Source organism: Aotus nancymaae, unplaced genomic scaffold (genome assembly GCF_030222135.1).
Source record: "Aotus nancymaae isolate 86718 unplaced genomic scaffold, 86718_ANA_hifiasm-v0.15.2.pri h1tg000033l, whole genome shotgun sequence".
Classification (NCBI taxonomy): domain Eukaryota; kingdom Metazoa; phylum Chordata; class Mammalia; order Primates; family Aotidae; genus Aotus; species Aotus nancymaae.
In genome coordinates, this window is record NW_026988447.1 from 13,786,156 (window position 1) to 13,811,643 (window position 25,488).

General features: G+C 41.8%; 1 pseudogene; it reads right to left on the bottom strand.

Annotated features, from left to right (window-relative positions):
• Positions 1 to 2,677: 2,677 nt before the first annotated feature.
• LOC135277723 (toll-like receptor 2) lies at positions 2,678 to 3,499 on the bottom strand (annotated as a pseudogene).
• Between the last annotated feature and the right edge of the window lie 21,989 nt (positions 3,500 to 25,488).

Here is a 25,488-nt window from a genome sequence, read left to right on the forward strand (position 1 = left end):
CTCACTGCACCCTCTGCCTCCCGGGTTCAAGCGATTCTCCTGCCTCGGCCTCCCAAGTAGCTGGGACTACAGGTGCCCACCACCACGCCCGGCTAATTTTTGTATTTTTAGTAGAGACGGGGGTTTCACCATGTTGGCCAGGATGGTCTTGATCTCTTGACCTCGTGCTCCGCCCACCTGGGCCTCCCAAAGTGCTAGGATTACAGGTGGGAGCCACCACGCTGGCCAGCCCTGGATTTTTTTCCCCATTCCTGTGACAGTCCCTACTGCTGCACCATCTCTAGCACCTACATTCCATCCCAGTTCTCAACATGAAAAGATCTGGACTTCCCACTTAAATCTACAGTTTGAAGCTAAGTTCTTTCCTTGCCCCATTTCATCCCTGCTTCTCAAAGTAATACCAGAAACAGTCATTGATCAATTTTCTTCATTGCCGCAGAACCTAGCTGTCTCCACGGTGAGGAATGTATAAGGGAAGAAAACAAGCTTTTACAATTCAACTGCCTTAATATTAATAATCTACCCTTCATATGCATAATTACATTTGAGTTTCACACAGCGAAATATGAAGCAGAGCAAGCATCCTTGTTCCTCCCTTACACAAGAACATGTCATATGAATTGTATTATATATGACAGAACTGAGATTTCAAACCAGAAATTTACCCTAAATCCAGGGCTGTTTCTCCTATCCTGTTCCACATCCTTAATCCTCTCTGATGGATGGAACATCAGGGAAACTTAATCAATAAACAAAATATGAAATTGAGAGGTTTTTCTATACAGGTCAACATGTTACTATTTTTCTTTATCCAGGCTGTCCAGCTGGCTGAAAATACTTTCTTATTAATTCCAAATCTCCAGCTTTCTACCTTACGATTTCTGACACAAGAAAACTTCCTTCAAATTATTTCTCCTGAAACTAAAAACTTGTTTTTTCTTTATTTCTCTTCCCTAGTTGAAGTGCCTAAGATGGATTTTGATGCTATTGCTCTATAATCCCAAAGTCAATTAGAATATTCTGACAAAGTCAGGTAGAAATCATTTATTTGCCCACAAATTATTACCAACGTCCTCTATATATATTGAAGGTAGTTCTGCACTCTCCACAAAGCTATTAGCACATTCTACTCAGACACAGTCCTTGTACTTGTTCAGTTCTTGACATTTTTTTTTTTTTTTCTGAGATGGAGTCTCACTCTGGATTGCAGTGTCATGATCTCGGCTCACTGCAGCCTCTGCCTCCCAGATTCAAGTGAGTCTCTGCCTCAGCCTCCCGAGTAGCTGGAATTACAGGTGTGCACCATCACATCTGGCTAATTTTTGTATTTTTAATAGAGATGGGGTTTCACCATGTTGACCAGGCTGGTCTCGAACTCCTGTCCTCAAGTGATCCACCTGCCTAGGCCCCCCAAAGTGCTGGGATTACAGGTGTGAGCCACGGCACCCAGCCTAGTTCTTGACATTTGCAAAGCACCTTCACATCAATTATTTCATCTGAATCTCACAGTAACACATGCAATAAATAATTCCAATATTACTATTCCTTTGGTTAAAGTGATCAGAGAATTTGCCCTGAGTCACATGGCTCACAGTTAATATGTGGCAAATCCCAGGTTAGACTCCAAGTCTCCTGTATCTAGATATAAGGCCTCTTAAACTCTCTACCAAAAAAAAAAAAAAATGTTAATTAGAAAATCAACATGGCATATAAAATATATTAATATTTTGGGGGGAAAGGATAACTCTCATTGTATGTATTCACAGTTTTGAGCATCTAACTGAAATCCTAAACTGAAGTTATCCGAAAACACAGAGCTGACATGGTTCATACCTGTAACCCCAGCACTTTGGGAGCCCAAGGCAGGAAGATTGCTTGAGTCCAGGAGTTTGAGAGCAGCCTAAGCAAAATAGGGAGACCCCATCTCTACAAAAATTCAAAAATTAACCAGGCATGGTGGTTTGTGCCTGTAGTTCCAGATTCTCAGGAGGCTGAGTCCAGGGGGTTGAGGCTGGGAGATAAGAATGTGATCCTGTTTCAAAAAACAAAACAAAACACAGTCTTATATCTTTTTCACATAAAGTATTTTGTAATTGTCAAATAAAATAATAAGAAATTCATCCATCATAAACTACTTAATGAATATATGCCATAATTCCTGCATTATTTTACAGATTTTTATACATGAACATATATTTTTCAAAATTTTTTATTCTGAACAGATGTCAATGTGTCTGTAATTTTTAAAGACATTTCAAAAATACTGCCTAGGCAAAATAATAGTAGTAATTTTTTTTCTTTTTTTGAGATGGAATCTTGCTCTGTCACCCAGGCTGTAGTGAGATTTCAGCTCACTGCAACCTCTGCCTCTGGGGTTCAAGCAATTCTCCCACCTCAGCCTCCTGAGTAGCTGGGATTACAGGTGTGTGCCACCACGCCTGGCTAGTTTTTGTATTTTTAGTAGAGACAGGGTTTCGCCATGTTGGTAAGGCTGGTCTGGAACTCCTGACCTCATGATCTGCCCACCATGGCCTCCCAAAGTGCTGGGATTATAGGCATAAGTCACTGCACCCATTCTAGTAGTAAACTTCTAAGTTAACATAGAACCAAATTCTGAAAACTGAGACTGTTTCATGTTGTATAGACTTCCCTTTAAAAAACTAGAATTTTTCTTTAACTAAAACCCTTCCTGCTGAGCCTCATTAGTAGGCCACTCCAGGCAGGTCTAGGTGTTAATTATCTTCTGCAGCTTAACAGAAGTGCTGGAGAATGATCCTAGCCATAGACTGAAGGCTTGTGTCCTCCTGAAATGCATCTGTTGAAATCCTAACCCCCAATGTGATGGTATTGGAGGTGTGCCCTTTGGTAGGTGATTAATTAGGTCATGAGGGCAGAGGCTTCATGAATGGGATTAATTCCCTTACAAATGAAACTTCAGAGAGCTCCGTCACCCCTTCCACCATGTAAGAACACAGCGAGAAGACAGCTTTCTTTGAGCCAGGAAGAGTTCCTCACCAGATACCAAATCTGCAGGGGGTCTATGAGAAATGAATTTCTATTATCTATAAACTACCCAGTCTGTTGGCATTTTTGCTATAGCGGCCCAGATTGACTAAAGCAAATGGTTTCTCAGTGAGCTCCAGAAGAACAAGAATGGCAGCATCATTGTTCTCATCAAAAAGACGGAAATGGGAGAAGTCCAGTCCAGTGAGTGGTTAATTGCACCACTCACTCTTCACAAAGTTTTCAGAAAGCACAAAGTTTCATGGCTCTTTTCAATGGCGTCAATAATATTGTCAATGATCCACTTGCCAGGAATGAAGTCCCTCTTATGAAGACACCACTTAAAGCGGGGGTTGAAGTTCTCCAGCTCCTGGACCATAAGGTTCTCCACCCAGTAGGCATCCCGCTTACTGTAAGAAACAAAGGCATCATAGCAGATGTCCCTGCTGGGAGCTTTCCTGGGCTTCCTTTTGGCCTGGAGCCAAGCTCACATCATGGTACATGATAGTACGTGAAAATACGTACCATAGGCCGTGGAAACAGTGGCACAGAACCACGGTGAGCAGGATCAGCAGGAACAGGGCACAGCACATGCCAGACACCAGTGCCACCCTGTGGTGTTCCGACACCAAGAGGCGGACATCCTGAACCCACTGGCCGCGCACGTGGGATGGAGAGTCACACAGGTAGTTTGCCAATCAATCAGGACTTCGGTCAATGCTTGCTTGCTATTCCTGAGTGAAGGAGAGGAATTTGCAGGAGCAAATGAAGTTATTGCCACCAGCTTCCAAAGTCTTCAGTGTGTGAAAAGAGTCAAGTTGCCCTTTTGAGGAAGTTTTCTTTTCCTGTTTATTATCAAAGAAGAAGAAAGCATCTGGTAGGATCTTCAACACATATCTGAAAATGTAAAGGTTTCTAAGTTGGAGCTAAATAAAAGTTTACGGTGCTCTCATCTAGTAAGCCTCGTGTCTGGGAAACAATTGGTTAAATTGTGAATCTTTGTGTTGGATAAGTTTGGGTATTCTGCCCTTTCTGACCACTGATAAGTGATATATAAACTACCAAGTATATGCTGACCAAGATCAAGGTTAGTCAGTTTTTCTAGAGTGAGCAGCATTTTCCAAAACTTGTAGATTAGCATTAAATTCAAGGTATGTAGGGAGCTTCGAGCCTCCTTATGGACTGAATACTTCAATTATTCTTCAACCATCAAATTTTTCACTGAGATCCAAGTGTCCTGATGATTTTTAATATTGCAACAGAGGATATGCTATTAAGCAGATCTTGACACTTTCAACTTGAAGATCTTCAGTTAATACAAAAGTAAAAGGATGTCTTTAAAATTCTGTCATCATCAAAAATTCCTGTAGCTGAGCTGTTGTTATTACAGTTTCTATTGGGCCTGGTCTGTTCATGGGATCTTAGCTAGCTCATCTTCCATTTTCTTGAACTACACAGCCTTCCAGTTTTACCTCCAAAAAGTGATTTACAAATGCTCTTGTTTGATTGCTTCAGCTTACTTTAATATTAGTTTTCTACTATGAACCTGACCGTAAGGTCCTTTTTTCTTCCTTTTATCTCATATGAAGAACAGTGTTTCCCACTTCCAAATACTTTCAGGAACTTGAAAGATCAACCAAAACCTCTCAGAGTAAAGTTGACTGCTTTGTATGTCAGCTCAAGTGACTGATCTACATTTATTTCAGGCTTTTTAGTTCATATCTCTGGGGATTGGTAACATAAATCTTAAGTTAATTCAGAACAGAAAGTCAGTAAAATATCCTGTTGTTTTCAATTTAGAGAACTTGTATATATTTCATGAGTTTAAATTTGGGAAAGTAGAAAAAGAAAAATAGAAAGAAATGTTTCCTCAAATCTTTGATGGACTATCCCAGAAGTAAAAGGCCAGACTGGGAGGATAATGGACAAGGTTACTTGTTAAGGGATAGATCCAAAGGCACAAGACTCCCGAAGACAAGGCAAGTAGTTTTCACCTGTTCCGAGAACTCTATCAGGCTATAGAAAAGGTGCTTCCAGATTCACACACGTCTGCTGAGTGTGACTGGATGTAAATCCCATGGGGGCAGGGGTTTTGTTCTCTTTTATGCACCGAACTATCCTCATCCCCAAGAACATGGCAGGCACTCAATGAATACTTGTTGAGTGGTAGATTGCCTTGCCTTTTCAGAATATGGGCTAGGCCTGGAGGAATGGAGTATAAACATCTGAAGTGCCCGTTGCAGAGACAGAGGACTTCAAGGGAGAGAAACCTAGACCAGACCCCTTGTCTTGACTGACATCTTGCCTCCACCAGACAAGAGCTGACTTCATTTAAAGATGGGAATGAAGAAATATAGTGCACTATTTTCACCCACATAGTCAAGCAAAACCATGAGTGACTGGTATCATTTTAATACCTGTAAGGGTTATATGGCCTTTCAGACCACTTCAGAGAAGAATACAAAAAGAAGGCAAAATTTTATCAGGTTCTAACTTCTTTGGAACTCCTTGAAAAATGTATTAAAATACCTTAACCTGGCTTATGCCTGTAATCCCAGCACTCTGGGAGGCCAAGGTGGGTGGATCACCTGAGGTCAGAAGTTTGAAACCCACCTGGCCAACATGGTGAAACCCCGTCATTACTAAAAATATGAAATTAGCCAGGGATGGTGGTGCATGCCTGTATTCCCAGCTATTCGGGAGATGGAGATAGAAGAATCACTTGAAACTGGGAGGCAGAGGCTGCAGTGAGCTGAGACTGCGCCACTGCACTCCAGCCTGGGACAGACAGAGCGAGACTATATATACCTTAGCCAAGTAACTGCTGAACCCAACTTTGTGGTATGGCAGTCTGTGTAGGGGTTGCCAACTTCCATGTAGATGGAAAAACAATGAGTCATAATATGATTCAAACTCGGGAACATAAGCTGTGTAAGCATGGCTTTCTTTTCATTCAGTTCCTATTATTAGGCATAACTAGAGCTCAGTGTGGACTGGTCAGGGTCACAGACAAGAGAACTGTCAGCTTCTCAGCCAATATCACTGGCCAAGTATCTAAGAAGGAATTCCCTAAATTACATACAATGATGTAATCGCTTCCTATAGGTGTAGAAGAATCTTTCAAAGCCTACAAGGTTGCTGTCCTATCGAGCAATTGTATGAACAGTCTTATTTGCTCCAAAAAGTTTCTATGTGCAACCTCTGGAAGATGTATAATTAGTATTTATATTAATATTTTGTGTTAAAGAATCTGTGGATACTTGATTTTTTAAGACTTGTCATATTTAAAAGAATTTAAACATGAGAGTCACTTATCATAGCAACTTAAAATGTATACTTTGGCCAGGCGTAGTGGCTCATGCCTGTAATCCCAGCACTTTGGGAGGTCAAGGCAGGTGGATCATGAGGTCAAGAGATCGAGACCATCCTGGCCAATGTGGTGAAACCCTGTCTGTACTAAAAATGTAAAAATTAGCTGGGCGTGATGGCGCGCGCCTGTAGTCCCAGCTACTGGGGAGGCTGAGGCAGAAGAATCACTTGAGCCCTGGAGGCGGAGGTTGCAATGAGCCGAGATCACATCACTGCACTCCAGCCTGGCAAAAGAGGGAGACTCTATCTAAAAAAAAAAAAAAAAAAGTATACTTTGGAGAATTTCAGTTCCAAAATGGTGACATACTGGCTTAATTTCCCTGTCCACAGAAAACTCAAAACAAACAGTGCAGAGATTAGCACCAGCAATATCCCAGAACTCAAATACAAAGATGAGTCAGTTCCGGGGCCATAGACAAGTGGAAAAGCCCTGAACAAAGAGAATCAGATTTCCACAGCCATGATGCCACTCCCCACAATCTGCCTGTCATGAAACTTGGGGAAAATTCCTCCCAACTCACAGTTTCTACCCTAGAAAAAGTGAGATAAAGGTAGACAACCAGCTTCCCCATCACCTTGGGTTCCCTGGCAGGAGAACAAAAAGCATCACAAGTGCCTGAAGAGAGAAATATCCCTGAAAACAGCAAAAGACAAGGTGAGAGGTGGGACTACCATGCCCAGCCCTGGAAACTCTGCTCTGTAATTAAGCCAAAGGAGATGCCAAATCAGAGTGGCTATTTAGTAGCACTAGCTGTAAGAAGTACCTTCCAAAGGTCCTTTGGGCATGAACCTCTAGCCAGCCTTCCCACGCTGCCAGGATATTCCCACTGGGACTTCTTCCATTTGGGACTCACAGTACTCTGATTCTTTGCTAGAGCTGAGGCAAACCTGTGCTTAAGGCACCATCTAGCACCAAAAAAGAGGCAGCTTAGTGGTGGGGGAAATAGAAATTAACAAGTAAATTACAAAGGATCTCTAGGCAAATATATCAAATAAAAACCAAAATAAGCCAAAAAAGACTGAAATAAATAACAAATCCTTCAATGCAAAGACATAGATGTATATCTACAAGAAACAATAGCAAATAGGGAATCAAAACCTCCCTAACTTGACAAAGCAAGATACCCATTACAGGACCTAAGAAGATGGGAATACATGAGCTCTCTGACAAAGAATTCAAAATAGCAATTTTAAGGAAACTCAGTGACCTTCAGGATAACACAGAAAAGCAATTCAGAAATTTATCAGAGAAATTTAACAAAGAGATTGAAACAATAATTTTAAAAATCAAACAGAAATCTTAGAACAGAGAAATATATTTGCTGACATGAAAAATGTATTAGAGGCTCCCAATAACAGAATAGATCAAGCAAAGGAAAGAATCAGTTGGTGTGAAGATAGGCTATTCGGTATCACGTAAAAAAGATTGAACAGGAATAAAGATTGCCTAAAATGCATGGGAATGACCAAATCTAAAAATTATTATTGTTCAAGAGGTAGTTGAGCAAGAGCAAGGAGTGGAAAGCTTATTCAGATATATAATAACAGAAAGTTTTCCAAAAATTGAGAAAGATATAAATATCCATGTAGAGGAAGGTCAGAGAATACCAAACAGATTCATCCCAAATAAGACTACATCAAGGCATAAAATAATCAAACTCCCAAAGGCTAAGGATAAAGAGAAAATCCTAAAAGCAGTAAGAGAAGAGAAGAAATAACATGTAAAGAGACTCCAATTCATCTGGTAACGGAAACCATACAGACCAGGAGGTGTGCAACAACATTTGCAATGTCCTGAAAAAACCATACCACCCAAGAATACTATATTTAAAAAATCTATTCTTCAAATATGAAAGAGAAATTAACTCTTCCCAAACAAACAAAAACTAAGAGAATTCACAACCGCCAGACTCATCTTACAAGAAATACTAAAGGGAGTTCTTCAATTTGAAAGAAAAGAACCACTAATATGCAAAAAGAAAAGATTTAAAGATATAAAACCCACTAGTACAAAGATAACCCCTAGAATACTCCAGTACTGTAATTATGGTTTGCAATCCACTTAAAACTCTAGTAGGAAACCTATAAGACAAGTCTATCAAAAACAATAATAGCTATAGCAACCTACTAAGAGATTGACAATATATAAATATGTAAATTGAGAAAAGAAAAAGTCAAAACATGGTGGGGGTTGGAGTTAAAGTGCAGAGGGTTTTTTTTAGTTTGTTCTTTGTTTCTATTCTTTTTTCTGATCTAAGATAAATTGTCATCTCTTTAAAATAACTTGTTATATCTATAAGACATTTTTTGTAAGCCTCATGGTAACCACAATGCAAAAACCTATAATAGATACACTAAAAATAAAAAGCAACAAATGAAAACATACTACCAAAACAATCACTTAACCACAAAGGAAGACGGTAAGAAAAGAGTTTAAAAAGAAGAAAACAAGCAACAAATGGCAGTAGTAAGCCCTTATCAACAATAACACTGAATGTAATAGATTTAATTCTTCAATTAAAAGACATAAAATGGCTGAATGGATAATGAAACAAGATCCAACTATAAGAAACCCACTTCATCTATAAAGACCCACATAAACTGAAAGTGAAGAAAAATGGTATTATAATACTCTATCCAAGTAAAAATAAAAAAAAAAGGAGTAGCTATATTTAGATAAAATAAAGTCAAAAACTATAAAAAGAGACAAAGAAAGTCACTATATAATAACAAAGGGGTCAATCTGGCAAGAGCCTATAACAATTATAAATATCTGTGCTCCCAACACCAGAGCACCAAAGGATGTAAGGCAAACACTAACGGAGCTCAAGGGAGAGAATAGACTGCAATACAGCAATAGTAAGGGACCTCAGCATCCCACTCTCAGTAATGGACAAGTCATGCAGACAGCAAATCAACAAGGAAACATCAGAATTAAACTACACACTAGACCAAATAGACCTAACTGACATTTGCAGAGCATTTCACCCAACTGCTGCAGAATACATTCTTTTGAATCAGCACATTCTCCAGAATCTACCGTATCTTAGTCCACAAAACAAGTCTCAACAAATTCAAAAAAGGAGAAATCATATCAAGTATTGTTTTTGACCACAATGAAATAAAGCTAGAAGTCAATAACAATAGTAACCTTGGAAACTACACAAACACATGAAAATGAAATAACATGCTCCTGAATGACCAATGGGTCAATGAAATTAAGAAGAAAAAATCAAAATTTCTTGAAACAAATGAAAATGGAAATATAGCATGCCCAAATCTATAAGATACAACAAAAGCAATACTAAGAAGGAGGTTTATAGCAATAAATGGCTTTTATCAAAAAGACAGAGAATATCAGAGCTGGTAAGGGCGTGGAGGAAAGGGAACCATCGTACACTGTTGGTAGTAATGTAAATTAATACAGCCACTATGGAAAACAGTATGGAGGTTCCTTTAGAAACTAAAAATAGCTGGGTGCAAGGTTCATGCCAGTAATCACGGTACTTTCGGAAGCTGAGGCGGGTGGATCACTTGAGGTCAGGAGTTCCAGACCAGCCTGGCCAACATGGTGAAACTCCATCTCTACTAAAAATACAAAAATTAGCCAGGCATGGTGGTGGATGCCTGTAATCCCAGCTACTCGGGAGGCTGAGGCAGGAGAATTGCTTGAACCCAGAGATGGAGGTGGCATTGAGCCAAGATCGTGCCACTGAACTCCAGCCTGGGTGACAGAGCCAGACACTGTCTTAGAAAAAAAAAGAAAGAAAGAAAAACTAAAAATAGGCCGGGTGTGGCGGCTCTGACCTGTAATTCTAGCACTTTGGGAGGCCCATCTGGGCAGATCACTTGAGACCAGGAGTTTGAGACCAGCCTGGCAACATGGTGTAAGAAAACCAGTTCCTGTGAGGCTCTGGTCTCTTGCCATTGGACCCCATTGTCCTCATGCCCTTCTACCTCTGTCACCATCTGCTGACCTCCTAGTTACTTCCTCTTACTTTTTGAAGACTTTGAGGCCTGCTCATGGTCGTCTTCTTCTCAAGATCTTCCAGGAGACCCAATGCCTTCAGTGTTCCCAAAGATGACCTACCCAACACCCTGGCTGCTCAGTTCCTTTACCTCCTCCTCTACAGGGATCTTCTCCTTTACACTACTTCAGCTACGCCCTGGACTTAATCATTACCTACAGTTTCCCAGCCCTCAAAAAGACTCATTCAAACCTCCTGCATCTTGATCAGAGTTCACCAATCTCTATGTTGATCAGAGTTCACCGATCTCTCCTCTCTTCAATCCATTTGTTATCTCCATTCTTTTCAGACAAACACTTGGTTCAAGCTGGAGCTCATAGCAGAAGAATCAGCAGATCCCTGAGTCTCCCATTCTTATAGCATACTATGGAGAGTCATACTTGGCCCTCCAAATTGCTAATTGCAAAAGAGAAATACCTAACCCCTTTTTGTAGGGAAAAAGAGCAGCCTGACTGTGGCCACCAGATGGTCTGAACATGAATGCCAGTTGCCCAGGTGTGCTGGAATGAACTAATTCAGGGAAGTTCAGATAGTGCACAACCCTTCTTACTGGCTTTTGGAAGAGCTCCCAGGCTTCAGAATCTCCGTATCACCCATGCTAGAACCAGAGACACTCTTTCCAGTGGTGTTGGTGAACACAAGGTTGCAGGAGAGGGCTTTACCTCATTCTCAATTTTCCTACGTCTTCCCTGTTGTTCTATATGAACAATTGGTTTTCTTAATATAACTAACGTAAAATACCGTACCAGATGCTTCAAGCCCTCCTATCCCCAAATCAGACTGTCTCTTCTAAAGCTCTACCAAACAGAAATGTGTCTTTTCCTTATGTCCCTATGTGACAAAACCCCAAACCTAAAAGAACCCTATGACCTCCTTCGTAGAGGAGACCTGGCAACCTTACTGCATGTCTTGAGCCGGCTCTCTTGCACTTCCTGCAGTGCTATCTGAAGCTTTCTCCACTCCTGCCCAGTCACTGGCAACCTCTGCCTCCTCATATCCTTTCCAGAAATAACTTTATCTCTTATTTCATAGAAAAAATTAAAGCCATCTAGAGAAATTCTAACTTCCCATACCTCAATTTCTACCCACACACCACCCCCACCCTCCTACCATAGTAGAAGAGGGGACCTCCTGGCATGCTGGGTACCCACTTGTCCTATGTAGATGTTATCTAGATGCTCTGCTTATTATCCCTCTCCTCTCTCATATATTCTACTATTCCATCTTATCCAGACCATTCCTACCAATATTCACACATGCTCAAGTCTTCCATATTTATTTTTAAAGTGAACAACAAGCAAAAAATATTTTTCATCTCCTTCAAGTTTCTCTCTTTCTCTCTTTCTCGACTTCACAGCCTAACACCTTTAAAGAGTTTTCTGTACCTACTGTCTCTATCTCCTCTCCTTTTACCCAGTCTTCCCTCTACTCCAGTCTGGCTTTCACCCCATCACTCCATCCAAACAGCACTTGCAAAGGTTACCAGGGACAACTGCATTGCTCACTTGCCAAACATTTTTTTGTCTTCATGTTACTTAACTTCTCAGAGCAGATATGATTGGCCACTCCTTTCTTTTTCTTTTTCTTTTTTTTTTTTTTTTTTTGAGACAGAGTCTAGCTCTATCGTCCAGGCTGGAGTGTAGTGGCACAGTCTTGGTTCATTACAACCTCTGCCTCCCAGGTTCAAGCGATTCTCCTACCTCAGCCTCACAAGTAGCTGGGATTACAAGCGCACACCACCACACTCAGCTAATTTTCTGTATTTTTAGTAGAGACGGGGTTTTACCATGTTGGCCAGGCTGGTCTAGAACTCCTGACCTCTGAAGATTCTCCGCCTTGGCCTCCCAATGTGCTGGGATTAAAGTCAAAAGCCACTGCACCCAGCTGGCCACTCCTTTCTTGAACATTCTCTCCTTTTGCTTATATGAGCCCACATACTTAGTTTTTCCTTTCAACCCTCTTTCTCCAGCTTATCCTTCCCTGCCCCATTTCCCAAGTCTAGGTGCGAGGCTACTTCTCACTGGCTGCTTTCTTCTTAATGAATCTCATTTATGCTGTCCACAACCCAATAACTTTCCAATTTAAATCTCTTGCCCAAATATCTCAGCTGAGCTCCAGATCTAGATAGGCAACTGCCTACTTGAGACATTTGTCAATGTTTGGGTGTCTCATGTCATGTACATTCAATATGTCCCAATCTGAGCTCATAATATTTTTTGCTAGGTGTATTAGTCCATTTTCACACTGCTGATAAAGACATACCCGAGACTGGGAAGAAAAAGAGGTTTAATTGGACTTATAGTTACATATCTGGAGAGCCTTCAGAATCACGTCAGAAGGCAAAAGGCACTTCTTACATGGTGGTGGCAAGAGAAAATGAGGAAGATGCAAAAGCAGAAACCCCTGATAAACCATCAGATCTCGTGAAACTTAATCATTACCATGAGAACAGTATTGGGGAAACTGCCCCCATGATTCAGATTATCTCCCACTGGGTACCTCCCAAAACATGTGGGAATTATGGGAGTGGAATTCAAGATGAGATTTGGGTGGGACACAGAGTCAACCCACATCACTCTGCCCCTAGCCCCCCAAACCTCATGTCCTCACATCTCAAAACCAACAGTCCACCACAGTCTTAACTCATTTCAGCATTAACTCAAAAGTCCATACTCCAAAATCTTCCCTGAAACAAGGCAAGTCCCTTCCACCTATGAGCCTGTAAAATCAGAAGCAAGTTAATTACTTACTGGATACAATGGGGGTACAGGGATTGGGTAAATACAGCCATTCCAAATGGAAGAAATCGGCCAAAACAAAAGGGCTACTGGCCCCAAGCAAGTCCAGAATCCAGCGGGGTAGTCAAATCTTCAAGCTCCAGAATGATCTCATTTGGTGTCATGTCTCACATCTGGGTCATGCTGATGCAAGAGGTGGGTTCCCATGGTCTCAGGCAGCGCTGCCCCTATGGCTTTGCGGGGCGTGGCCCCCCTCCTCACTACTTTCATGGGCTGATGTTGGGTGTCTGCAGCTTTTCTAGGTGCACAGTGCAAGCCGTCAGTGGATCTACTATTCTGGGGTCTGGAGGACAATGGCCGTCTTCTCACAGCTCCACTACGTGGTGCCCCAGTAGGGACTTTGTGTGGGGGCTCCAGCCCCACATTTCCCTTTCGCACTGCCCGAGCAGAGGTTCTCCGTAAGGGCCCCGCCCCTGCGGCAAACTTTTGCCGGCGCATCTAGGCATTTCCATATATCTTCTGAAATGTAGGCGAAGGTTTCCCAAACCTCAATTATTGACTTCACTGTACCCACAGGCTAAACGCCATGTGGAAGCTGCCAAGGCTTGGGGCTTCCAACCTCTGAAGCAACAGCCCAAGCTGTACCTTGGCTCCTTTCAGTCATGGTGGAGTGGCTGGAACAAAGGGCACCAAGTCCCTAGACTGCACACAGCACAGGGACCCTGGGCCTGGCCCACGAAACCATTTTCTCTTAGGCCTCCAGACCTGCGATGTGAGGGGCTGCCATGGAGCCCTCTGACATGCCCTGGAGACATTTTCCCTATTATCATGGGGATTAACATTCAGCTCCCCATTACTTTACTTCTGCACATTTCTGCAACTGGCTTGAATTTCTCCTCAGAAAATGGGTTTTTCTTTTCTATCATATTATCAGGTTGCAAATTTTCTAAACTTTTATGCTCTACTTCCTTTAGAAAACTGAATGCTTTTAACGGCACCCAAGTCACATCTTAAATGCTTTGCTGCTTAGAAATTTCTTCTGCCAAAGAAATTTCTAAATCATCTCTGTCAAGTTCAAAGTGCCACAAATCTCTAGGGCAGGGGCAAAATACTGCCAGTCTCTTTGCTAAAACATAACAAGAGTCACCTTTGCTCCAGTTCCCAACAGGTTCCTCATCTCCATCTGAGACTACCTCAGCCTGGACTATATTGTCCATATTGCTATCAGGCTTTCAGTCAAAGCCATTCAAGAAGTCTCTAGGAAGTTCCAAACTTTCCCACATTTTCCTGTCTTCTTCTCAGCCCTCAAAAAAGATAACCTCTGCCTGTTATCCAGTTCCAAAGTTGCTTCCACATTTTCAGGTATCTTTTCAGCACTCCCCACTCTACTGGTACCAATTTATTGTATTAGTTCATTTTCACACTGCTGATAAAGACATGCCTGAGACTGCAAAGAAAAAGAGGTTTAATTGGACTTACAGTTCTACATGGCTGGGGAGGCCTCAGAATCATGGCAGTAGGCAAAAGGCACTCTTACATGGTGGTGGCAAGAGAAAATGAGGCAGATGCAAAAGCAGAAACCCCTGATAAAACCATCAGATCTCATGAGACTTATTTACTATCATGAGAACAGTATAAGGGAAACTGACCCCCTGATTCAAGTTATCTCCCACCGGGTCCCTCCTACAACATGTGGGAATTATGGCAGTACAATTCAAGATGAGATTTAGGTGAGGACACAGTCAAACCATATCACCAAGTGTTCTGTATTTCAAATGAGGCACCCCCATACATCCAGATATATCTGCTGCAGCTCTTAGTCCTGCTGATTTTACCTTGAATTCGTCCAACGCTTTTTATTCCTACTGCCATCGTCCTAGTTCAAGCTACCTCTTCCTCTTTCCTGGAGTACAAAAACAACTTCCAAAATGTTCTCATCTACTGTGCCTTCTCTGGAGCACCTTCTCCACGCTACACTTAGAGTAGCCCCATCTAGTTCTAATACAATGGGAGCCACATATGCAATTTTTAATTTTTTTTTTTTTTATGAGATGGAGTCTTGCTGTGTCACACAGACTGGAGTGCAGTGGCGTGATTTCAGCTCATTGCAACCTCCACCGCCTGGGCTCAAGCAATTCTCCTGCCTCAGCCTCCAGAGTAGCTGGGATTACAGGCGCCCATCAACACACCTGGCTAATTTTTGTATTTTTAGTAGAGACGGGGTTTCATCATGTTGGCCAGGCTGGTCTCAAACTCCTGACCTCAAATGAGCCACCTGCCTCAGACTCCCAAAGTGCTGGGATTACAAGAGTAAGCCACTGTGCCCAGCCCCAAATTTTAATTTTTAATGGCTACGTTTTAAAAGGTTAGCAAAACAGGTAATTGCTTTTTTGGGGGGTGGGGGAAATGGGTTGTTAGTTTGATTGATTTTGAGACAGGGTCTTGCTCTGCCACCCAGACTGGAGTACAATGCATGATCATGGTTCACTGCAGTCTTGACCTCCTGGGCTCAAGTGATCCTCCTGCATTTACCTCCTGAATAGCTAGGACTATAGGTGTGTGCCACCACACCTAGTTAACTTTTTTGTTTGTTTTTGTAGAGACAGGGTCTCCCTATGTTGCTTGATCTCGAACTCCTAGGCTCAAGCAATCCTCCCACATCAGCTTTTCAAAGTGCTAGGATTAGAGGCATGAGCCATCATGGCTGGCCTAGTAATTGTTTTTTAAAATAATTTTTAATTGATTTTAATTACCTTTAATCTGAACTATTTTTAAGACATAATCAATATTTTTAAATTAATTAGATAGTTTACATTCTTTTTTTCATACAGTCTTTGAAATCCAGGGTATATTTTACATCTCTACTAAAACTAGCAATATTTCAAGTGTTCAGTAGCCATGGTCCATTATTGGACCATAAAGAATTAGCATAATCTTTTCACAATGCAAATCTGATCACTTCACCTCACTCCATGTTTAAGCTTTTCTGTGGCATCCAGTTTCTTAGGATTAGGATCCAAATGCTTAACATATTCTACAAGGCCTTCCAGGGTCTGTGGTGTGGATTCCGCTTTCCTTTTGGTCTCTGCTCCTTCTCTCGCATCATCCATGTGCCAGCCACACTAGTCCTTCAGCTTCTCAGACATGCAGAGGTTCCACCACTACCGATCCTTTGCCTATACTGTTCCCTCGTTGTGAATGCTACTTTCTACCACCATGCCCTCCACCATCAGCAGTACCTCCACCATCACCACCACCACCTCATCATTGCCATCAACTCCACCATCATCACCACCTCCATCACCAGCATTAACTCCACTATCACCACCACTTTTTCATCACCATCAACTCCACCATCACCACCACCTCTATCATCACCATCAACTCTACCATCATCACCACCTCCATCATCACCATCAACTTCACCATCACCACCTCCTCCATCAACACCATCAACTCTACCATCACCACCACCTCCACCATCACCATCAACTCCACCATCACCACCACCTCCATCATCATCATCAACTCCACCATCACCACCACCTCCATCATCATCATCAACTCCACCATCACCACCACCTCCATCATCATCATCAACTCCACCATCATCACCTCCTCCATCAACACCATCAACTCCACCATCACCACCACCTCCATCATCACCATTAACTCTACCATCACCACTACCTCCATCATCACCATCAACTCTACCATCATTACTACCCCCATCATCACCATCAACTCTACCATCATCACTACCTCCATCATCACCATCAACTCTACCATCACCACCACCTCCATCATCACCATCAACTCTAACATCACCACCACCTCCATCATCATCATCATCAACTCCACCATCATCACCTCCTCCATCATCACTATCAACTCTAAGATCACCACTACCTCCATCATCACCATCAACTCCACCATCACCACCACCTCCATCATCACCATCAACTCCACCATCACCACCACCTCCATCATCACCATCAACTCTACCATCACCACCACCTTATCATCACTGTCAACTCCACCATCACCGCCACCTCCATCATCACCATCAACTCTACCATCACCACAACCTTATCATCACTGTCAACTCCACCATCACCACCTCATTATTGCCATCAACTCTACCATCACCACTACCTCCATCATCACCATCAACTCCACCATCACCACTACCTCCATCATCACCATCAACTCTACCATCACCACCACCTTATCATCACTATCAACTCTACCATCACCACCACCTTATCATCACTATCAACTCTACCATCACCACCACCTCCATCACCATCAACTCCACCATCACCACTACCTCCATCATCACCATCAACTCCACCATCACTGCCACCTCCATCATCACCATCAACTCTACCATCACCACCACCTTATCATCACTATCAACTCCACCATCACCACCTCATTATTGCCATCAACTCTACCATCACCACTACCTCCATCATCACCATCAACTCCACCATCACCACCACCTCCACTAGCACTAGCACCACCTATCATATATGTTACCCATTCTCTTCATGTCCCCACCCAACTTCACTTCCCTCACTCTTCAGTCTAGAGATGTGATCTTTTCCTTCTAAGTATGTGGCTCAGCTTGTAGCTCTCTTCCTGCTTGTGTGATTAATGCCTGTCTCTCTCACTAGGCCATAACCAGGAATTCTGTTCGGTTTAGCTTACCATTGCATAGCTAAATGGTAAGCTAGGATATCAGTGCTTATCCTAGTACCTCATACATAGCACTTGTTCAGTAAATACCTTTGAATAAGTAAATGAGTAAATATAAGTAATTAGGAAATACAAAACTATAAACATGGAATATAGAATAGAGGGTGAAGAAAGGAGAAGTCAGTAAACACTGTAGGGTTTGGCAGGTAAAATCCAAAGTAAGGTTGGGGAGTGGAAGACAATTACTTCTGTTGAAACCCTATCTTAAGCTAAGATCTCTTCTGATTGTTTTAAGTGTGTTTGTTTAATTCCTATAAGAAGTCTATGAGGCAGGCATTATCTGCATTTTAGTCAAGGAGGCTCAGAAGAGTTTACAAACTTGCCAAGTAACATAGTTGAGATTGGAATATCCATCTGTCTGATTTCAAAGCTCACATGTCAGTCATTTCACTAGATCTCCATAAACCAACTTCACATGCTTCATAATCTTGTTATTCCATGAAAGCATAATCAGACACTCAAACAATTCAAAAGGTTGAATTTTTGTTGTTGGTGTTTTTGAGACAGAGTCTTACTCTGTCCCCTAGGCTGGAGAGCAGTGGCATGATCTCGGCTCACTGCAACCCCTGCCTTCTGAGTTTAAGCGATTCTCCTGAACAGGTTGAATTCTTTCTTTCTTTCTTTTTTTTTTTTTTTTTTTTGTGTGTGTGTGCGTGTGTGTGTGCATGTTCCCATTTTGTCACATGATTTCTTTAAACAAATATTGCCCAAATGCATTGCACAATTCAGGTATGATTGCCTCATATGAGAATTTTAAGCAAAAACAAATCTTGCCTGAAACAATGCCATTTACTATTTTAAGTCCAAGAAGGAAGTTAAATGATGATTGAGTAATGGCTCAAGTACAGGATACCACTCAAATGACAGTCGATTTTCTTTCTTGTTTAAATGAGGTTATTCATATAATGTACTTAATAGAATGCTTGACACAAAGAAGGAATTCAATCATTGTTAGCTACTATCATCACCATCATCATCCCTGACCTGCAACATAACAAGAACTCTTCATTTATTTATTGCATAATACTAAAATGTAGTGTCCTTATAATAGGCTATACTTTCTCTAAAGCAACAGTCTCTAACCTTTTTTGGCACCAGGGACCAGTTCCACAGATAGGGAACGGTTTTGGAGGAGGAGGGGGGGCGAACGGTTTTTTGGAGGCATTAGATTCTCATAAAGATCACACAACCTAGATCCCTTGCATGTGCAGTTCACAATAGGGCTCATGCTCCCACAAGAATCTAATGCTGCCACTGATTGGACAGGAGGCAGAGCTCAGGCAGTAATGCTCATTCACCTGCCTCTCACGTCCTGCTGTGTGGCCTAGTTCCTAGCAGGCCACGGACCAGTACAGTGGGGTTGGGGACTCCTGCTCTAAAGGACACACTGTGAACCATTGTCATAAATCAGCTTCTGGATTGTCTCAAGGCAGACATCAACTGTGGCCCACATGCCTTGGATCCAAAGTTATGTCCACTGATTCCCGGGGCTCAGCAGAATTCAGTCATGCCCACCCTCCACAGCATTATGGGAACAATGTAGCATGGCTTGCAAGGGCAAGTATTTTGCCGTCAGACAGATTCTTCTACATGTTAGCTTTACAACTGAGCAGATCTTCTAAGACTCAGTTTTCACATTTATTAAATGGAGATGATTGTTATCCAGAATATAGTTCCTAGAACCTGGTAAATGTTCAGTATTAGCTATTATTTTAGGAAAGGCTTCAGGATTTAAACTGTGGGAACTTAGTTTTATCTCCGGTTTGCAGTGGGACCAGGAAGTCTAATCACATTCTTGATGGATCAGAATGAAAACAGTGGAAACATTTGTCCTGGGGAAAAGGAATATCATACAGTCACTTTCTCTGCTCATAGTCAACATTTTATTTCTTGATTCAAGTAGCCACTGCCTTCAAACCCCCAGAATCTGTGAGATAAGTGATGGCCTCACCAAGTAACTAGGGAACAGCAGAAATAGCACCTCATCAACCTTGTATGCAAGGTTGGATACAATGGGGTCTTAGTCTACCTTAGAAATAGCACCTCATCAACCTTGTATGCAAGGTTGGGTAAATTGGGGTCTTAGTCTACCTTAAGTTTTCATTTGGTCAAACTGTTCAGATTGACTTTTAGAAGGTTAGAATGATGTAACTTTTGTTTGTTATGAGAAATAATATTTCAAAGTGATTTTTAAACATTTCTGACAACATGAAACTTGCTAACAAAGGCAGTATTTATAGTGGTTATGAACAAAAGATTCTGGGCCGTCTTGCTAACTGCATGATTTTGAGCAAGTTATTGTCTCTGTGAGATGAACTTCATAGGGTTGTTATGAAAATTTGGTGAGATGGCACATGTAAATTACCAACAGTGCCTGATGTTTGTAAGCACTAGATATGAGTTGGTTGGTAAGTAGAGCCAAATTAACAAGTATTTTTGCTTTTTAAAAAACAAATTCTGGTAACAGGGTCTGGGGAAGGAGCGGCAAGTGCCATGTCTAGCTGCAAAGGTGGCAAGAAGAAGAGCCCAAAAAACAGGCCAAAGAGATAGAGGAGGAAAATAGAATGAGGACTTTCCAGATCCTTGATGTGAGGTGCCAGATCCCACAGCAGCTGTCTTACAGTCACTGACTTCCTGTTTCAAGTACCCAGGAAATTGCAAAGTAACCAAGGAAAGGAAACTCCCGAAGCTCAGCTTCCAATTTCTGCTGGTGCAGCCTTGCTGGATTTTAACATGTGTCACACCACACATTGCTGTGTGTTGGTCATCGTCCAGTCATTCATCAGTTGAATTTCCACGAAGTCACTTCCATGGGCCAGGTACTGTGCGAAGCATTTGCAGGGAGTGAGGGAGGTATGATTCAGGAGGGGACATGAGGTGCTCATATCATATTTATGCCAAAAGTAGGATGCCCAGGGGAATGATGACTAAGGGAGCTCGGAGTCCTTCCTGAGCCCCGAGGTCTCACTTCAGTGACTGAGAACAGACAGGGGCCTGCCTAGGTCTCTCCTAGCCCCTGACTACACTTGTGTATTAGGTCAGCTTGTCTCACAGGAATGACTTGAGCCAAGCAGAACAGAAGAATGTAAACACTTTGTTTGAACAACAAGGTGGGGCTATGCCACAGTTTTGTTTTCTTGGTAAAAAAAGACACAGCCAAGTACTCGTCAGGCTGACTCAGAGCTGCCGGCTCATCCTGGGTTTCACATCACATCAGAGAGCTCAGTGTTCCTGTGGTGACTTGAGGGTGACCAGCTATCCCGATTTCCTCAGGACTATCCTGGCTTTAGCCCTGAAAGTCTTACTTACATCGTGGGACCTGGAGTGGCTGACCGCCACCCAACAGAATTTACTTGCCTTCTAGTAAATTCTGCAAGGCACTAGTGTGGCAAAAACATGGATTTTAACATCAGTTGGACTCGGGTTCAAATCCTTGTGTGTGCTGCGTCACTTACAAGCTGTGACATAGGGAACTTCCTCAGTATTTCAAAACACAGACACTATTCACTTCACATGCTCATCACCAGGGCCTCGCCTCACCAGGCGTCCGCTTCCTCCGTGCTCATTCGCTCCTCGTCACTGGGCTCCACTCTCTTCCTCAAACAGAGCTCATTCTGCCATCTGCCACTTTGCCTTTTCTGTTCCCTCTGTCTGGAAAGCTTGAATCTTTCCAGGTGGGCCCTTTCTTGCCCTTTAGTTCTCTGCTTCACTGTTATCTCCTCAGTGAGGTCCTCTCTAAACACTCACTAAAGACTACCTCCCCTGTTGGGCGCGGTGGCTCATGCCTGCAATCCCAGCACTTTGGGAGGCTGAAGTGGGTGGATCACGAGGTCAAGACCAGCCTGCCCAAGATGGTGAAACCCCATCTCTACTAAAAATATAAAAATTAGCCGGCCTTGGTGGTGGGCACCTGAAATCCCAGCTACTTGGGAGGCTGAGGCAGGGAATTGCTTGAACCCAGGAGGCAGAGGTTGCTGTGAGCCCAGATCGTGCCACTGCACTCCAGCCTGGGCGACAGAGTAAGACTCTGTCTCAAAAAAAAAAAAAAAAAAAAAAAAAAAAGACTGCCTCCCCCAATACTCCCAGATGCTCTTCTTCATCTTATCCTCATCTTGTTTTCTCTCTAGCACTGAGTATGATCTGGAATTGTCTTTTTTCTTGGCTGTGGGAGGCAGCCTTCTAAAATGGCTCTCAGTGATTCCCATTTCCTAGTATTCAAACCCTGTGAAATATCCTCCCCTTGAATAGGCCACCTAGGGACTTGTTCCCAACAAATAGGATGTGGCATAGTGATGGGATGTCACTCAAGATTGATCGTAAAAGACCATGACTCTTGTCTTGCCAGTGCTCACTGTCTCTCTCTCTCACTCTCTCTGTCTCTTCTTGCTTGTTTACTCTGATGACGCAAGCTGCCGTATTGTGAGCTGCCCTAACAGAGAGGTGCATTGGCCAGGACTAACGACAGCCTGCAGCCAACACAGCAAGAAATGGAATCCTACCAACAACAACATGAATGACTTTGGAAGCCACTTCTCCCCTAGTCAAGCCTTGAGATGACTGCAGCCTGCGAGAGACCCTGAAGCAGAGGACCTACTAAAGCATGCCCGACTCCTAACCCACAAACACAGTAACATAGTAAATGTCATTATTCTCCGTCACTAAGTGTGGGGGTAATTTGTTATGCAATAATGGATAACTAATACATTGATGTATTATTTATTCCCCCTCTAGAATACTAGCACCATGATAGAAGGTACCTTTCCCATTTGGTTCACTTTGGTATGCCCAGGGCAAAAAACAAAGTGTAGCACATAGTAGGTGCTCAATTTTACTGAATGAGATAATCATGAGGGCACAGGCTGCATACAGGTCATGTAAGGACAGATGAAATAAATATTTACTGAATGAATTAGTGATTTAGAGAAAATTAAATGTGAGAAAAGTAAGGAAAAAAGAGAGTTTCTGAGCTTATCTTTAACCATTGCTGTGGTTTGAATGTGTCCTCCCCAAAATTTAAGTGTTGAAAATTTAATCCCCATTGCAACAGTGTTGAGAGGTGGTAATTTTAAGGGTTGATTCTATGGATTAATGAATTAATGTCATTATCATGAAAGTGGATAGTTATCATGAGAGTTCCTTATAAAAAGGATGAATTTGACCCAATTTTCTCTCTGTCCTGTGCAATTGCTTCCTCCTTCCATCCTTCCACCCTTCTGCCATGGGACAACCCTCACCAGATACTAGTGGTGCCATGCTCTTGGACTTCCCAGCCTCCAGAACCATGAGCTAAATAAACTTCTTTTCTTTATAAACTACCCAGTCCATGGCATTCTGTTATAGCAACAGAAAATAAACTAAGACAATTATCAAATGGTTAGGCCCCTACTGTGGGCTCAAAAGATGTTAAATTGAATAAGTTAGTGAAATGAAAAATGAAAAAAATGAGGCATAGATTAGAAATGATAAGGATGGTGTTGTCACATTGGTGTGAAATGCCAGTAAAACATCTCATAAGCATTCATAAATAAGTCTAGCTTTTCACAGAATATTAAATGAGAAAAGAAGTTCCCAGAATAGTGTGCATATTCAATTTTTGTAAAAGCATACACATAAACACAAGTCTGAAAGGAGATACAGTCATGCATCTCCTGATGACACTGGCCAACAATGGACCACATATAAACAGTTGTTCCATATGATCATAATGGAACTGAAAAATTCCTATCATCTAATGATGTCATAGCCATCAGAATGTTGTAGCCAATGCATTGCTCACATTTGTGGTGACGCTATACATAAACAAACCTACTGCACTGCCAGTCTTACAATAGTATAACACATACAGTTATGTACGGTACCTAACAATCATGATAATAGACTATTACTGGGTTTATGTATGTACATACTTTTTATTGTTAGAGTATACTCCTTCTACTTATTTTTTTAAGTTAACTCTAAAACAGTCTCAGGCAGTTCCTACTCCAGAAGAAAGCACTGTTATAGATGACAGCTCCATGTGTGTTACTGCCCCTGAAGACCTTCCAGCAAGACAAGATGTGGAGGTGGAAGACAGTGATACTGATCATCCTGACCCTGTGTAGACCCAGGCTAATGTGTGTATTTGTGTCTTTCTTGTTAACAAAAAAGTTTTAAAAGTAAAAATAATTTTTTAATGAAAAAGGCTTATAAAGTAAGGATACTTAAAAATAAAATACTTTTGTACTGCTGTATGTGAGTTCATGTTTTAAGATAAATGTTACTTAAAAAACAATCCACAAGTTTTTAAAAGTTAAAAAGTTTACAAAGTAGCAAATCACAGAAAGCTAAGGTTAATTTATTATGAAAGGAAAATGTTTTTATAAATTTCCTGTAGCCTAAGTGTTGGCTTATGAATTGTACAGTAGTGTACAGCTATGTCCTAGCCCTTCACATCCATTCACCACTCACTGACTTATCCAGAGCAACTTCCAGTCTTGCAAGCTCTATTCACGGTAAATGCCCTACACAGGTGGACTATTTTTTATCTTTTATATTGTATTTTTACTGTACCTTTTCATGTTTTGATATATTTAAACAAACAAATGATTCCCATTGTGTTACAACTGCCTACCTTATTCAGTACAGTAACATGCTGTACAGATTTGCAGCCTAGGAGCAGTCGCTATACCACATGTCCCAGGTGTGTAGTCAGCTATACAATTTGGGTTTGTGTAAGTACTCTCTATGAATCTGCACAATGATGAAGTCACCTAATAAAACATTTCTCAAAGTATATCCCCATCATTAAGCAACACAGGACCATATACCAACATAAGTGCTTCTTGGTGGGTAGTGCAATTATGGTGTTTTTAAATTCTTCCCTTTTGGTTTTCAATATTTTCTACAACTGAAAGAACAAACAATATAGGTATTTCCACTTATTCTTAAAAATCAGAGAAAAAGCCCATAATGGATTCAAGAGTCAGTATCACAGAAGCGGTCATTGACAAGGAGGCGACAACCCAGTGAGAGGGAGAATGAGAGAGAGGACAGTGGTTGCTATGAGCAAAACACTAGTGTCATTTCTAAAGCAAAATTTCTGGCTAAATAGAAGCAGCATTTGGTCTTGACCATCAATGACATGCCAACTCCCAGGCTGCCACACACACTCTACCTCATCCTGACAGCTCTCTTTTTCTGAGACATTTCTCAGACCTGCTTTTCTAATTCATCTCCTGCCAGCACGCTGGCTCAGCCTTTATTTTTCTCACATCTGCATTTATACTGCCTCCTGCTAGCATCCAGCTTTCCCAGTACTTTAAGGCTGTCTCACGCTTGAAAGCTAGAATAATATCCCCTAGTTTTTTTGAACATCCTTCTCATCTTAGCCTGTGCATAAAATCATGAGCTTCAAGACTGCCTCAGCCTTTATCTCATCTTTCAAAACAACTTGATTGACACTTTCACTTTCCATCAGGAAGCCAGCATTTTACCTCCAAGATGACCACAACGTGTTTTGCAAAGTTCTGCTTCAGAATTAAGTCAATGAATGACGAGCCCTTTCATAGCTACACAGATTTCAGGCATACCAGTTACTCTGGCAAACTATT